Consider the following 16463-nt stretch of genomic DNA (forward strand, 5'->3'; position numbering starts at 1 on the left):
AAATTTTATACCTGTTTCAATTTGGTCCCATGCGAAATGACGCGCTTTAAGGGTTGGGGATTAATTTCCCATTTGGCCCCCTATGTCTTTGCACGTGTTTCGATCAACCCCAAATTGCTCTTTTTTATTTCAAATTTTTCCCAATGATTTTATTTTAATTCCAATTTGGTCCTTAACCTGTTTCATTTTAATCTCTTAATTTGTTATTTATTATTTCATTTCAATTTTTACACCTATTATTCTTCATTAACAGCCTGCACTTTATTTTATTTTTATTATTTATATTAAATTGTTTGATTACCTATTCTAAGTTGGTTTCACATGTTATTTATTTTAGATTTTTTTTTACATATAATTTCTTTTAAACTATTTTATGTAATGCTTATTTTGAATTGCTTAAACATGTTTATTTCCAACTATCATATGTTTTATTTATGTTAAATTTTATATTGTTAATTTTGAGCATTTCATATTATTCATTTTAAATCTTTATTATTTACTTTAAATTGTTGTTATGTTATTTTATTTCATTTGCTTTTGATTATTAGTTAGCATTAAAGTAATGTACATTGTGCGATTTTTGTCATCATGCGTGTTATGAATCGTTTATTCGTATGTTCACATTGTTTCCATCCATCAATGTACCCTACATCGTTTTAAACGTTATATTAATTTTTATGCAAACAAGCAAAAAATGAAAATTTCAGCATAAGGCCATATTTTACGTTTTGGCAATTCGAGAAAATCGTATCCTAACTTACAGGATTTCAATTTTCTCGTTAAACCTAAATAGCAAAGTACCCTTTTAAACTTTCAAAAAAATGAAAGAAATCTTGTTATAAGGTAACATTTCACATTTTGGTGATTCGGGAAATCGTACCCTAACTTACGGGGTTTTGATTTTCTCGTTAAACATAAATGGTAAAATGTCCTTTTAAATTTCACAATACGAAATTCCAATGAATTAAAGGCAAGCTTATTCTCTAAGGCTCCAAATATCGTACCCTAACTGATGGGGTTTCGATTTTCTCGATAAATTCAAATAAACGAACGTTTTAAAGCAAAATTTTTAATAATCTCGAGAATTAAGAAAAGATCTTGTTCTAACTTACGAAATATGATTATTTTTCTAAAATCGAGATAATCAAATATCTTTAAAAGTAATAAAACTTTTGGTGTTTATTCTCATTTTATGGGTTTAAGATATTGTATCCTAACTTACGGGATATAATTCTTTTTCTCGATTAACGTGAAATACGCTCATTTCTAAATTTTTTTAATTAAGCGATATTTTAACGAAGGATCGTATTTTCAAACTCTTCAAGGTTTTCAATTTTCGACACTAAGACACTAATTAATCAACTAGGTACCAATTTTGAGTGTTACGATGGTGCTAATCCTTCTTCGTACGTAACAGACTCCCAAGCCTGTTTTTCTGAATTTCGCAAACCAAAAGCATTGTTTTAATAAATCCAGACTGTTTATTAAAAACAACTATTTTTCGAGGTAACCCGATCACACCTCATAAAAAAAAGATTGGTGGCGACTCCCGTATTCGTTTTTGTTTTCAAAATCCACGTCGACACCGTTTTACAAAAAATGGTTACGACAATGGTCTCCTTCATCTCCTTTTTAGAGTTAGTGGCAATATTTTTTTAAGCTTCGAATTTATTTAGAATCAATGAAGAGGTCAATTGATTTTTTTAGAATCATTGAGTACTCAATTGGTGCACTTTTTTCATAAAGGCTAAATTAATTTTTTATTTGTTACTATTGAGGGCTATAGCAATAAAAAAATTGAGGTAAAATGAAAAAAATGTTAGAGTTAAATTTGTCATTATGCCTAAGATGTAAAACCAAAATCTTTTGAAAATGAAAAAAAATGGAAAATCACAAATTCTGTCACTTATGTTTGCTTAAAATTATAGTTTTGGTCACCAATCTTTTGAAGTAAATATATGGTCACCAATATTATTCATTTGTTACTTTGTAATAACTCACCTTAAAGTTATAGCCCTACGCAAGAAAGGATTAAATGACATAGGGATACCATAAAATTTGTATATTTTTTTATTCATCTAATGCCATTTCAACGTTTTCATTTAAAAAATTTGACATATCATTTTGAATTTGATCTTTTTCAAGATGAAAACATTGAAATAATGTTAAATTATTGAAAAGAGATACAAGTTTGATGGTATCTCATATTCATTTAATCTTTATCTCTTTAAAAAAGATGATGTAACACATTAATGACATCATTTCAAACAAAGTTTTAGGTCAAATTGTTAGTCTAGTCCTTGTAATTGTTTTTAGATGAATTACATTATTATTCTTTTATTTTCTTTGGCTTAAATACACATTTACTCTTAATTTTATTACATTATCCTTCATTGGTATTTATGGTTTAGAAAGTTTTATAAATATATTATTTTTAAGAAATTATAAGATGATTACAAAAATTCCAAAATAATATTTTAAAAAAGCTAAGAAAAACCTAAAATACAAAAATGAAAAAAAAATCATGTTTTTACAAATTGGGAAATACCTAAATTTGTTTTCATCAATTAAGAAATTAAAAAAATTGTTGAGAAAGATCTTTTTAGAGATTGTTAGCTTTGACGAGTTCTCTCCACCACTTCTCTTACGCTCCTTCTAGGATCTTGCTTTTTGTGTGTTGAAAACTCAAATGAACAAAATAGACATTAAATTTGGTTTTTGGAGTTACATATCACTTTAGCATTAACTTACTTTTCTACCGGTGGTCTTCCCCAACAAGATAAATATTTCAATTTTAACAACATTGACAGGTCTTTGGGGTAGGGTCGAGCAAAACTCAATAGAAACAGATGACATAGATTGAGTTGGCTCGGTGAAGCCCATGCCCCTAGCTATACGCCCCTGCTAAAATCAATTTTAAAACTAGTTATAATAGCTTAAGCGAATTGATTATTTAGTAATGAAATACATAATTCAACCAATTGATGTAATCAAATTATAATAAATATATATTTACTTTTATAGCATCCTTCGTTTGTGGCAATATTGTTTTTAAGCTTCGAATTTATATTTTTTATTTATGAGTACAATGTGTCTTATAATTACATCTGTAGTTTATATTTTTTATTTGAAAATATATATTATAGTATATGAAAAACATATATATATAACCAGATTTTGTCACACACCCATTTTATGTTAAAAATATTTACCTTTAAATTGGGTATAGGTTGGGTGGTAAAGTACTTATATTTTAATACTAGTAAATACGTGTTCAATCTTTAGATTTATAATTTATAATTTATAATTCTTTTAATTAAAGATGTTATACAAGTATATGAAAAGACAAAAGTGACATAGTAATAATATTAATTATAAATTTTATAATTTCATAATTGAGTTGATGACGTAGTTGAACGTGGCCCTAACTCTTTAAAACACTTAAATATAGTAATAGCTTAAAAATGAGGGGCTTTTGGTAAATACATTACTGAGTTGGTAACCTGATTGAGGGTAACACCAACTCAACAAAACTCTTAAATATTGACTACAAATCCTATTACACACTTATGTGTATGCAAACCACAAATTTAGAAATGCAAAGATGTGTTTAAAAATAACATATAATAAAGAATGAAATTTATGGTTTGAAACTAGTTAATAATAACACATGAAATATGTACGATATCAAAATGAAAAAAAAAAGATTAAATTGTGCATAAAACAAAATTTTATCCTATTACATCAATAAAGTTATATTTATTACCCTCGCCAATTGTTTGTCATTAAGAACATTAAAGTATCCTTGAATGATATAACTTATTCTAAATAGAGTTGATTAGTTGGCTTGGGATACCAACTCAGTCAGGGGCTTAAAATTAGTAAAATATTATTATTTTAAAGGGAAATTAATATTATTATAAGTGTATTTTCACCTTTTCATACTTTTATATAATCTTCAAGTAAAACAATTGAAAAATATTATTTGAGAATCAAACACAAGACTAAAAAATTCGTATAGAAAACGCTTACCACTCCACTAATAATCATTTGTCGATGTAGTTTTGGTAAAAAGACCTCTCCAATCCCTCTTAATTTCACAATTGCGCAAATTAATCCCTCTCAAAAAATTGGAACAATTTAATCCCTATCAATTTTGAAAGTGAGTAACTAAGGACAATTAATTATGGAGTTAAATTCTTCCATCAATTGTACATAATTTTGATTGGTATAGTTATAAATTTAGCCTTCAATATTTATATATTTTGTCATTTTGGCCTTAATTTTTTAAAAAAAATTCAAGAAATTCAACCTCAACATTTACATATTTACACAAACGTTGCACAAAAATTTTGTTAAATTAAGACCAAATTGCAAAGTGTGCAAATTTTGAAGGCTAATTTTATTAATATACCAACAAAAACCATGTAAATTTTATGGAAAATTAATGCCTTGATTAATTATTCTTAGTTTCTCACTTCCAAAATTAATAGGGACTAAATTGCTCTAATTTTTTTAGGGTGACCAATTTCCTCAATTTGGAAATTGAGAGAGACTATTGAGATCTTTTACGTATTTTTTTATATAAAATATATTTGTTCACCCACATCGTGTGTATGATAAAATATTTTTATTGTTGGTTGAGTTGGTGTCAAAAATTAACTTGACACCAACTCAAGATTAATAATAACAATATGATAAATAATTTATTTATTTAATATTCTTAATTTAACATATTGATGTAAATTTTAAGACATGCATGTATTGTAGAATTGTGATTATACTTTTTGAGTATTGAGTTAGTTTTCCACAATTGTGGGTCTCTATTTGAGCAACACAATTTCAACATTTCTTCATCTCGCTTAATCCAAATGCATTTAGGATTTTTTTATATCATTGTTTCAAAAACGATAAAAAATACGTCGACATTGAATTTGCTGTTTCACATTAAATTTTGGAGAAGTAGAATTTTTTAACTTATTTTCCATCAACTTCACTTTAATTTTCAATCACAATCAATTGCATTCAAGAGCACCACATCTTTTTGGATGAAACAAACCTCTCAATATTAAGATAAATGGGTCTTTATGGTTATTTGCGGGTGATTCAGGGATAATAACTTCAACATTTCTGTATCACATTTAATTCAATTCCACATTTAACTTTTAATTTTTAGAGAGATGATTGGGTTACAACAATGGTTTGCAGTGAAGATATTTCAAAAGAAGGCAAATATATCTTTTTTGAGGGGTCTTTGGAGTTATATGTGACTTTAGCATTAACTGACTTTTTTTATAATTAATCTTTTATAATAAGGTAAATATATCAATTTTAATAACACCGACATGTTTTTTAGTAGGGTCGAGCAAAACCCAATTAAAACCTTTCATCACTGCAAAAATGAAAATAATAGAAATGAAAGACTAGCCATTGTATGAGATTTATAATTGAACTGTCAACGAAATTGGGAGAAATTTTTGTGAGTGAAAGACTAGCCATTTCAAATTTGTCATTACTATTTGTGAGTGATTTGGGGGTAAGGAGTTTAACACTTATTGTGATTATACTTTTTGAGTATTGACTCAGTTTTCCACAATTGTGGGTCTCTATTTGAGCAAAAAAAATTTGAACATTTCTTCATCTCGTTTAACCCAAATGCATTTGTTGACACCATTTTTTTTGACAAAAACGGACTTTGGTTTTGAAAAATGAAACGGGAGTCGCCACCAATCCTTTTTTATGAGGTGTGATTGGATCACCTCGAAAAGTGGTTATTTTTAATAAATGGTTTGATTTTATTAAAACAACAAGTTTGGTCCACGAAATTCAGAAAAACGAGTCCGGGAGTCAGTTACGCACGAGGAAGGATTAGCACCCTTGATACGCCCAAAATTGGTACCTAGTTGATTACTTAATGTCTTAATGTCGAAAATTGAGAACTTTGAAGAATTTTAAAAATACGATCCTTGTATTAAAACGTTGAAACTTTTCAGGAAAAAGGGGTATATTTCACGTTATTCGAGAAAGAAAATCATATCTAGTAAGTTAGGACACAATGTCTCGAATTCCCGATACGCGAATGAAAAATGCTTATTTAAAAGATATTTAACTATCTTGGATTAGAAAAGGGATCACGACCAGTAAGTTAGTACACGATCCTTTTTTAATTCCCGATATCGTTTAAAACTTGAGTTTGAAAAGATTCGTGTAATAAAGTTTAAAAGAATATTCAATTGTTTAAATCAAATGAAGAAATCGCAACCCAATACGTTAGGGCACAATTTCTCAAAATATTAAACTTTGAATATTGCATTTATTTCGAAAAATCCTCGTCTCGAGAAAACAACGTGTTACATCCAATGCGTTAGGACACAACGTATTAAATTCTCGATAACGAGCTTTTTATCTTTTTTAAAAGAGTAATCTCGATTATTTAAATTCAACGAAGAAAATCGGAACCCAATACGTTAGGGCTCGATTCTCTCGAAGATCCAAAATACCGAATATTACTTATATTTTTAAAATTTCTTTTTTGAAATCTAAAAAATGGGTGTAATGAAATGATGATGATGTAAGCAAAATAATCACGAGGAAAACAAAATATAAGTAAATAAGAAGTCACATATATATAAATAAAATCAATCACGTATGTACAATAATAAACAAATATAAAGCATAACAAATAATAATAACGGACATGTAAATAAATAAATAAATGAAGAAAATAAATAAAAGATATACACATATGAATTATAAAATATAAAAATATAAGTATTTACATATATATATAAATAGGTTATAAAATACAAAAATATATAAAATATAAGTATGTACATTATAAAAAGTGTGTATGTACGAGTAGGTATGCATTTTAAAATATATGTGTATATATACATATTTTGGAAATGATAAATATAAAAGATACATGTATGTACGTATATGTATATAGGTGATTGTCATAAGTTTCCTCATTTTCGAAATATACATTACATGGTTAAAACGATAAATTTAGGATCAAATTGATAGAATATGTAAATATTAGAAGGCTAACATTATTATTAGGCCACTAAAAAAAATTCACCTCGGCACTTTGATCAAATTTTAATAACCAAAAGAATTTGATTTCGAATAGTTTAATAATTAAATAAACAATGACCAAAATAGAAGACGAAGAATAATTTAGTGACCATTTCAGGGCCTTTAAAACCAATGGAGTGTAGGTGCCACGTTACTTGTTTCTTTTCATTTTCATATGACTATTCCTACATCATACACCACGTCAACTTAATTTTATTTTAAATATTTAAATTTGAATAAACTTAGGTGGCAAAGGGAAGTATATATTTATGAAAATTTGATATAAATAATAAATTTGTCTGCCTAGGAAACAAAATTAAGGAATAATGTATCCAAATTTCTAATCTTCAATCCCACGACTTAAAAATCTTTTATTAGAAAAATCAAAACTTCTAGATTTCGTAATTGGAATCTGGAAAATGTCTTTTACAACTCACTCCTTTTTCATCTTATCAAATCTAGACTCTAATAAAGAAGGAAAGAATGAGTTTTGATTATAATAAAGAAAGAAACCAAAGGTCCTTTTTTTATAAGTTGATGCTCAATAACAAAAGTAAAATAAACAATGAGTTTTCTCTTCTCTTCAAGAATGAGAGACTTGTTAACTTCTCATCTAAATTTTGGGTCACTTTTGATAAATCTACACAATGAGATGATAGTTTAACATCCTTAAATGTTAGGCTGATTTCACGACTGAAAATGGAGATAGGAGAGGGAGAGTTTGAAATTTTGGTTGTAGATGTAAGAAAATCAAGGCTTAATTTGGCAAAGATTTGGAATGTTAAGGTGGAATTTTGGTGTTGATTGACCTTTGGAGAGTGGTAATCAATTTCCCTGACACTTGATGGTGGTGGAGGAGGGTCTTTTTTGGCAATAGTTTTTAGTATACTAAAATTTATCTGGTTAGAATTATTTATATTTATTAAAAGTTTTGAAAACTTATAGAAATGTGGGATTATACAAATTTTTTTATTTAAAAACTTATGAAAATGTATATTAAAAAGCGTGGGGTAAAATATTGGAGCTTTAAAAATATTCTGGTTTTAGAAGGAAAAAAGTTAAAACCGAGGGGAAGAAACGTGTAAGTTGCTAACCAATGACTACAAATGAAAAAGTCATTCAAGTGGAAGAAACGTGTAATTTGCTAACCAATGGCTAAAAATGAAGGAGAAAAGTCATTTCACCTTTCAAACCAATGGGTTTGAGTCTTGGTCTCTACCACATTACTTTCATTTCTTTTTCATATTACCCTTCTTAGATGATACACCACGTTAACTTTGCTTAATTTTATTTTTAATTTGACTAAATTTTAAAAACTTATAAAATATATAAGATTATAAAATATTTGGGTGAAAAATAAATTTATGTAGCAAATATATTTATAAAAAATAATATAAATAACAAATGAGACTTTGATCGAGTCAAAAAATAATTATGGAATTTAAGTGTACATTAGTGTTAAACCCTACTGGTGGTGCAGTTAAAATAGATTTGGATAAAGCTACTTCAAGAGGTGTCTTGCAAGATTGGAAAGGTAAATGGATTTCTGGTTATAATAGATGTTTGGGTAAGTGTTTAGTTTTTTATGCTGAACTATGGAGAATTCTGGATGGTTTAAATATTATGTTGAGTAGGAACTTTGAGAATGTTTTGATTCAGACTCATAGTATAGAAGCAAAACAAGGCTATTAATGATTGTTTCATGTCATTCTCGAATTGTGCATTGATCAGGCGAATACGAAAAATGTTGAAGGAGGTTGGAAATTGATTTTTACAATATGTTCCCAGAGAAAATAATAAGGATGTTGATTGTATAGCTAAAATGGCCTTTGATAGAGAAGAAGGTTTGGAAATCCTTAGGGATCCACCTAGGGGATTCCTAGTGTCTTGATGTATTCACCAAAAAAAATCACACAAAATTTCAATAAATGTATTAAAATAAGGCCACGTTTGGTTCGTTGTAATGGAATAGAGGCGTAATAGGTAATTCTTTTGTTTGGTTGAATGGATTGGAATAGAGGCGTAATGGTATTCTTGTGTTTGATTGAATGGAATAGAGGTGTAATAGCATAAGGAAAAAAGCTAAAATGACTAGAATACCCTTAGCAGAATTTTTTTTAGGTAGATGATTATTGTTATTGTTATTAAATTTTAATAAGATTATTAATATAAATAATAAATAATTTAATCATATTTTAACATAATTGTTATTAAATATAATTTAATAAATATCATAATATATAATACTATAAAATATAATTTAAAATAATTCTTATTAAATATAATTTAATAAAATTCTTATTCTTATATGAATTTACTAAAATCATAATATATAATACTATAAAATATAATTTAAATAATTATTATTAAATATAATTTATAATCCACTTTATTATTTTTAAACTGTAATACATATTTAATGTGCTAAAATATCATTTGTGGAACAAATAATTTAATTATTCTACAATAAAAAATATTAGCAGTAATAAATAACTTTAGAATTATATTTTGCATAAACATAATTTTCATATATTAACAAAAGGTTAAATGAAATTCATGAAATTCTATGTCACAATCCATATGTTATACAGTTTTGCCACACCAAAAAGTTAGAACATTGTAATGACATACCATCCCAAATATTACAAACAGAAAAAGTTACGAAAATGTCATCAACAAAACCATAATTTTTAATGGTCAGTAAGAAATCTTCTGACCCATTCCAACTGTACATTAGAAGGTAAACTAAAGAAAACGAGCATTTGAGTTAGATGATCTGGAATTTTACTCAATGCTCGAAACTGCTCATCCACAGTTAAACATTCTATTTCACATAAGGTTGGATATAAATTTGTAGCTTTTTTCTTGGATGGTCTGGAATTCTTCTGACCTTTGTTGAACTACCACATCGGAGGCAATACTCCTACTGATTTGTTCGCCAATGGCCCGCATGTTTTTAGCCAATAAAGTGACAGCATCATTAACTGAAGAATAAAAATGACCACTTGCGTCAGAATTCTTTTTTTCCTCTTTGAAGAGGAGGAACCCCCTTGGTTTCTATTTGGTTGCGGCTCCGTAGCAGAAACATCCATGTCATCCAAACAGACATTAGCATCGCAGTCATAGTATTCATTTCTTTCTTCATTAATATCTGCAGTAGGTACATCCTCAGCATTTATTTCTTCAAGAACGTTAGCGGCTGTTTGAGCGTCTTTCCCAGTTGCTCGATCTTTTGCGTATATGGCAGTAAGTTGGTCATAGTAAGGGAAACTACGATGTCTGAACTGACCGGCTTCTTTATGACTCTATAAAAATGAGGAAATCATATTAGTTATAAGGTTGGTAAAAATAAGATAATAAAGAGTTGAACTCATTCTTACCTTTAAATAAGAGTCCCAAACCGCATCTTCAGCAACAACGACCTGCCTATGGTAGTCCCAACCAAAACCGCTATTGTTTTGGCCATTAAGCATGTCATACACGATTGACCAATCCCTTTTTAGTAACCTAATCCTTGACTCGATATTAGGTCTAGCCTTCAACATTGTATTGGGTAAAGCCTTTTCTAACATTTTTTCTAACTCGTTTAAGTAACCGGCTTTGAACCCCGTATCAGCGTTAAATGTTCCAACATTGTGCAAGTCCACCATGCAGGAAACCAATGCTGCATCTTCTTCTGGAACCTATTTCCTTTTGGTTCCTCGAGATGATTGGGAAGGAACATTTGATTCTGAAACACCTGACATAATTATCTTAAGAAAAAAAAACAAATTAAAATTAAGTTTAATATCATGAATCAAAATGTGAACACTTTATAAAATTAAAATTGAGTTCAATATCATGAATCAAAAACTCAACACTGTATAAAATTATAGCACATGATGAATGAAAAGAAATCAAATTATAAAATTATAGCACATGAAGGAACTTAATCGTATTTTTTGACAATGTTACGAATTTAACATTAACAAATTACATATTTCTTTAAAGAATTTTTAGAAGCACTTTCAATCATAATAACAATGAATATTTGTTTTTCTTTAAACAATTTTTACAAGCACTTTCAATCATAATAACAATGAATATTTGTTTTTTAATCAAGTTGTTTACTTGATTATATCTAATGATCCAATTTTAATATATTATCCATATGTTTTTTAATCAAGTTGTTTACTTGATTATATCTAATGATCCAATTTTTATTTTATTTACTCATGATTGGATTAGGTTTAATTTATAATGGTTCAAAAGTCGATATATATGTAATATTATTAAAATAATATTTTTAATTTTAATTATTTAAAAATATTTTTAATTAATGCGTTGTATATGAATATACACTAGTGCAAGAAATCCTATAATTTCGTACAGGTCTCGTAATTGCTCGATTAAAATTTTCGAACTACCTAAACTTAAGAAATTCGATCCCAAATTCAAAATTTTCAATACCAATAAAAATTAACTTATTACATCACCACTTGCAAAATATAACTATAAAAACATTACTGTGGAGTAAACCATAAAAAAACTGTCCAATTTACTGGAATTACAACTATAAAATACCTCTTGAATTGCAACTATAAAATACCTCTTGAAATGCAACTAGAGCTTCAGCTTGCCAACGATTTATGTCTGGAGCAAATCCGTAGCTAACAGTCCAATACCTACAAAAGTTCACATAGAACATCAATTTACTGGAACAACAGTGCTCAGATACACCAGGCGCAAGAAATTTAACAAGGGTGCTAATATACAAAAGAATTTACACTTCTAAGCATTCAGAAATCAAATTAAAACCTCACTTGTAAGTCACTTCCAAATTCTATAAAGCTTAAAAAAGAGATAGTATCCAATTAAAGCCTCAATTGTAAGTCAAAGAACATACTTACAATTATTGTAATACAATTTAATCAATCACAATTGATGAAGGTACTCAAACAACTAACTAAACCAATTTCGCAAGTTATTCACAATTACATGTAAACAAATTGCCAATCTCCTAGTTTTCCATGCTCATGGTCGTGCAGTAAGATGATAATTATCATGATTTATCATTTACATATATCCATAAAAAAATCAAGCTAAAGTAACAGCAAAGGAATCACAGTCAATCACAGTCAATCAGCCAATCAACCTAGTGATAGACAGCCGCATTTTAAGCAGGCTATTGAGTGAAAAATTGGTTCCAACAAAAGAGAAGAACCCCATTAAAAGATGGGGAAGGGGTCTTGCCTATTTTTTAGAGGACAATTGGAAGAGAATATGGGTGTTGGCTCTTTGGTTCTCAATCTGTGCAGGCTTGTTCAATTGGAAATTCAAATCCTTTAGCACTATACCAATTCAAACGTACTTACATAAAATGTACCACAAGTGACAAGCGAGTGGATGGCCGAAAAACAATACCATAATCAAGTGTACCACATAGATATCTCAAGATTCGTTTCAATGCCATCATATGTGTAGTAGTAGGACTGTGCATGAATTGACAAATACGGTTTACAACATAAGTAATATCAGGACGAGTAAGAACTACATATGTAAGGCACTGGCTAGACTTCGGTATTCAGTAGGATTACACAGTCTATCTTTTACCAACATCCGTGTCGTCTCATTCTTTTGCCATCGCTACTTATAATTTTTAAAAAGGGTTAATGTACTATTTGTGGTCTAAACTTGATATTCTCGCACTAAGACCTAAATTTATTTTTGTTCAAGTTAGGCCTTAAACTTGACAATTGTTTTCATATTGAGAACTGAACTTGACAATTGTTTCTACATTGGGGCCGAAGCTTTAGAGTTTTCATAGAAATATCAAGGTCTGACTTGGACAAATAAAGTTCAAGCCTCAGTGGAGGAACAATTATCATATTTAAAACCTAATTTGGATAAAAAAAGGTTCAAGCCCCAATATAAAAACAATTACCAAATTTACAACTTAACTTGAAAAAAAAAGGTTCAGATCCTAATGATAATAGTTGTCAAGTTCAAACCTAAAAAAATAATTTAACCCTTTTCACATTAAGGCTTTAACTTTTTTTTTGTAAGTTACTCACATTTGATTTTGTAACACCCCTAACCCGTATTCATCGCCAAAATAGGGTTACGAAGCATTACCGAAGTTTACAAAATATTTACAAATATTTCATATAATTTACTATTGATGTCCAATACTAGTCATATTGTCCCGTGAATGGGCCTTTGAGGTCCGATATGGACATTAGAATCGAATTGGGACTTAATCAGGGTCTTAGAAAATTTTTCGTGAAATTTCAAAATTTTTCTTAGGTGCAGAGCTCACACGCCCGTGTGGTCATGGCGCACACCCGTGTGACCTTATGGCACGCCCATGTTTCAAGCCGTGTCTTACCCCATGTAACTCCCTGACTTGTATCATACGGCCAAGTCACTCGCCCGTGTGCTAGGCCGTGTGGTCAATTTAATTTTCACAAATTAGGTGCAGGTTTCACACTGCCAAGACACACGCCTGTGTTCTAGGCCGTGTCACCTACGCGGCTGAGACACACGCCCGTGTCTCTGCCCGTGTGCTTAATTCTAAACATTCTATTTCTCGAATTTAAGATGCAGGGGACACATGGCTAGAACACACGCCCATGTGCTAGGCCGTGTGTCACACGGTCAAGACACACGCCCATGTGTCTACCGGTGTGGACAAAATAAAACCATTTCCTAGCTTTATTTCTCACCTAGATTTAACTTCAATCTACACCAAAACTTAATCACATTCACAAGGCCATATGATCATTCAACCAATGTGCCTTTAGGCACCTTAAATGACATTTTATCATCATTTTAATCTAATTATCATGCTTACCAATATACCAATTGCATTTATGTTTAATAAAATTTCATGCTTAAACATGTTAGTCAAATTCCATTATCAATATGCCTTTATGATTTTTATAAATCAACCACATCAAACATATACCGTAATATAGTATTTTATACATATATACCAAAACATGTCTATAACTAGCCATTCCAACGGATAGTCATTATTAAATATTTACATGCCATTATTGGCCGAGTTAACCTATACATGCTATTATAACCTTAATTGATTTATCTTATATACCAAAATGGGCCAATGGATAGTGTGAGTGATATCCGCCAAGTTTCCAACCCAACGAGCTTCCGAATTACTATAGGACATGGGAAAATAAAATAGAGTAAGCATATAATGCTTAGTAAGTCTGTATAACATGGTAATTAACTTACCATTTATTCATATTCAACATAAACATGTAAGGCTCATTTAATCCATTTGGTCACAAGCCCTAATACATATCCTCATCAAGTATATTATTTATGTAATTCACATGAATATCAAGAAAACATGCATGACTCAACAGAAATCAAATTTCTATACACATATACTTTTCACGTCATATATCCTTATAACACATACATACATGTTATGATACATTTCATTTTCTTTCCTTTTATTCATAAATATATATCATTTATATCATAATATCTCTATATCATGTACAACATTTCCATGTTTTTCATATATATATATCATGTATATACACCTGTATTAATTCATGTCAACTCAAATCATCTCAAGTTCAGATCATTTTATGTCTGATCCATATCCGTTAATATATTTGATATATCAATAGTTATTCATGTAGTACACTCAAAGTGTACAAATTTATAGTCACATATGAACGTATTCATAAATTAAGTTCCATATTCATTTATCATCATATCATATTTCCATGTATCATGTACCACCATTTTCAATATTTCAGACAAATACGTGTAATAACTTATTTCATGTTCATATCTTCCCATGTTAGTATTTTGCCCGTTGAATTTATTTAAAATATTGATGGATACTCAGTAGTACACTTGAAGTGTACAAATCAGAATCTGTCAATTCATAATCAGGGGTACCCATTAAGGCACATAATAAAAAATCACACTCTCGAGCCACATATCATACAACAGGATTACCAGTCCAGGCTAAATCCTTTCTATAACATATGCTGTAAAGAGCTTGATCTGGATTACCCGTCCGGGCTAAATCCAATCTGTATCATATGCTCGACAGGGTTTATATCGGGATTACCCATCCGGGCTAAATCCTATCTATAATGAGGTCAATAAGATTACTCATCCGAACTAAGTCCCGTCTGCAACAAATGCAGGACCTCATTTAACAAGGGAAATTACCTTTATCCATCGAAATCCAATATTCAAACAAAACTTAACTCATTTCAAATAATTCCAAGCATATTTATTCCTTATATTGCAACATTTATACATTTCACATATATAATTTCATATATCACATTCAATTCAGTACATCATTTAAATCAGCATATTTTCATACTCATTTAAGTTACACGAACTTACCTTGATAAGTGTTTGTGTACATAAAGTCTATTAATCCGACATTTTCTTCTTTCTTTGTTCTAACTCTATATTCGGTTTATCTGGATCTGTACAAGTAAATTTAACATCAATTTAAAGTAATTCATACTCAATTTAGTCCAATTTACATCTTAGGAAAAATTACTATTTTGCCCCTAAACTTTAATTAATGATAATTTTATCCCTAAGCTCGAAAAATGAAATTCTTGCAATTTACTCCTTGTTCTGAGCCTAACCGAATTTTGTATGTAATATTTTCAGCCCATGTATTTCATAAAAATTAGAATTTTTCCATGGATTTTTCATTTTTACAATTTAGCCCTTAAATCAAATTTCCATCAAAATTCACTTTGTAAAAGTTGTTTATCTATCAACAACCTTTTATTTTCAACCATAAATTTCAAAATTTCAGCATATTCTTCTATGGAAAAATTTCTATATTTTGATATCTTTTCAAATTAATCCCCAAAATAGATAGATTAATTTACCTCGATCTCAAAAATATAAAAATTACTAAAAACGGGGCTTGAATACTTACCTAATTTGGCCAAGAAAGCTTGCTTTCTCTTTCCTAGGGTTTCCATGTATTTTTGGGGAAGAAGATGATATAAAATGATGATATTTTCTATTTAATTATGATATCATCCTTTATTTTTTCAACTTTCCAATTTTATCCTTTTCTTTATTTCTTTTTCCGTGGATAAATCATCATCCTTAATGACAAAGCATATTTTAATGGTATATTTGCCTTATAAGGACCTCCAATTTAAATTTCTATAGCTATTTAATCCCTTTAGCAAATAGAACTCAACTTTTGCACTTTGTGCAATTTGGTCCTTTATCAAATTAAACATGTATTCGATAAAATTTCTTTACAAAATTTTCACACAACATTTTTATCATATTATAGACCATAAAATATTATTAAAGTAAATTTCCCCTCTGGAATAGGATTTGTGGTTCCAAAACTACTGTTCCGATTTTTC

Source organism: Gossypium hirsutum, chromosome A04 (genome assembly GCF_007990345.1).
Source record: "Gossypium hirsutum isolate 1008001.06 chromosome A04, Gossypium_hirsutum_v2.1, whole genome shotgun sequence".
NCBI classification, from domain to species: domain Eukaryota; kingdom Viridiplantae; phylum Streptophyta; class Magnoliopsida; order Malvales; family Malvaceae; genus Gossypium; species Gossypium hirsutum.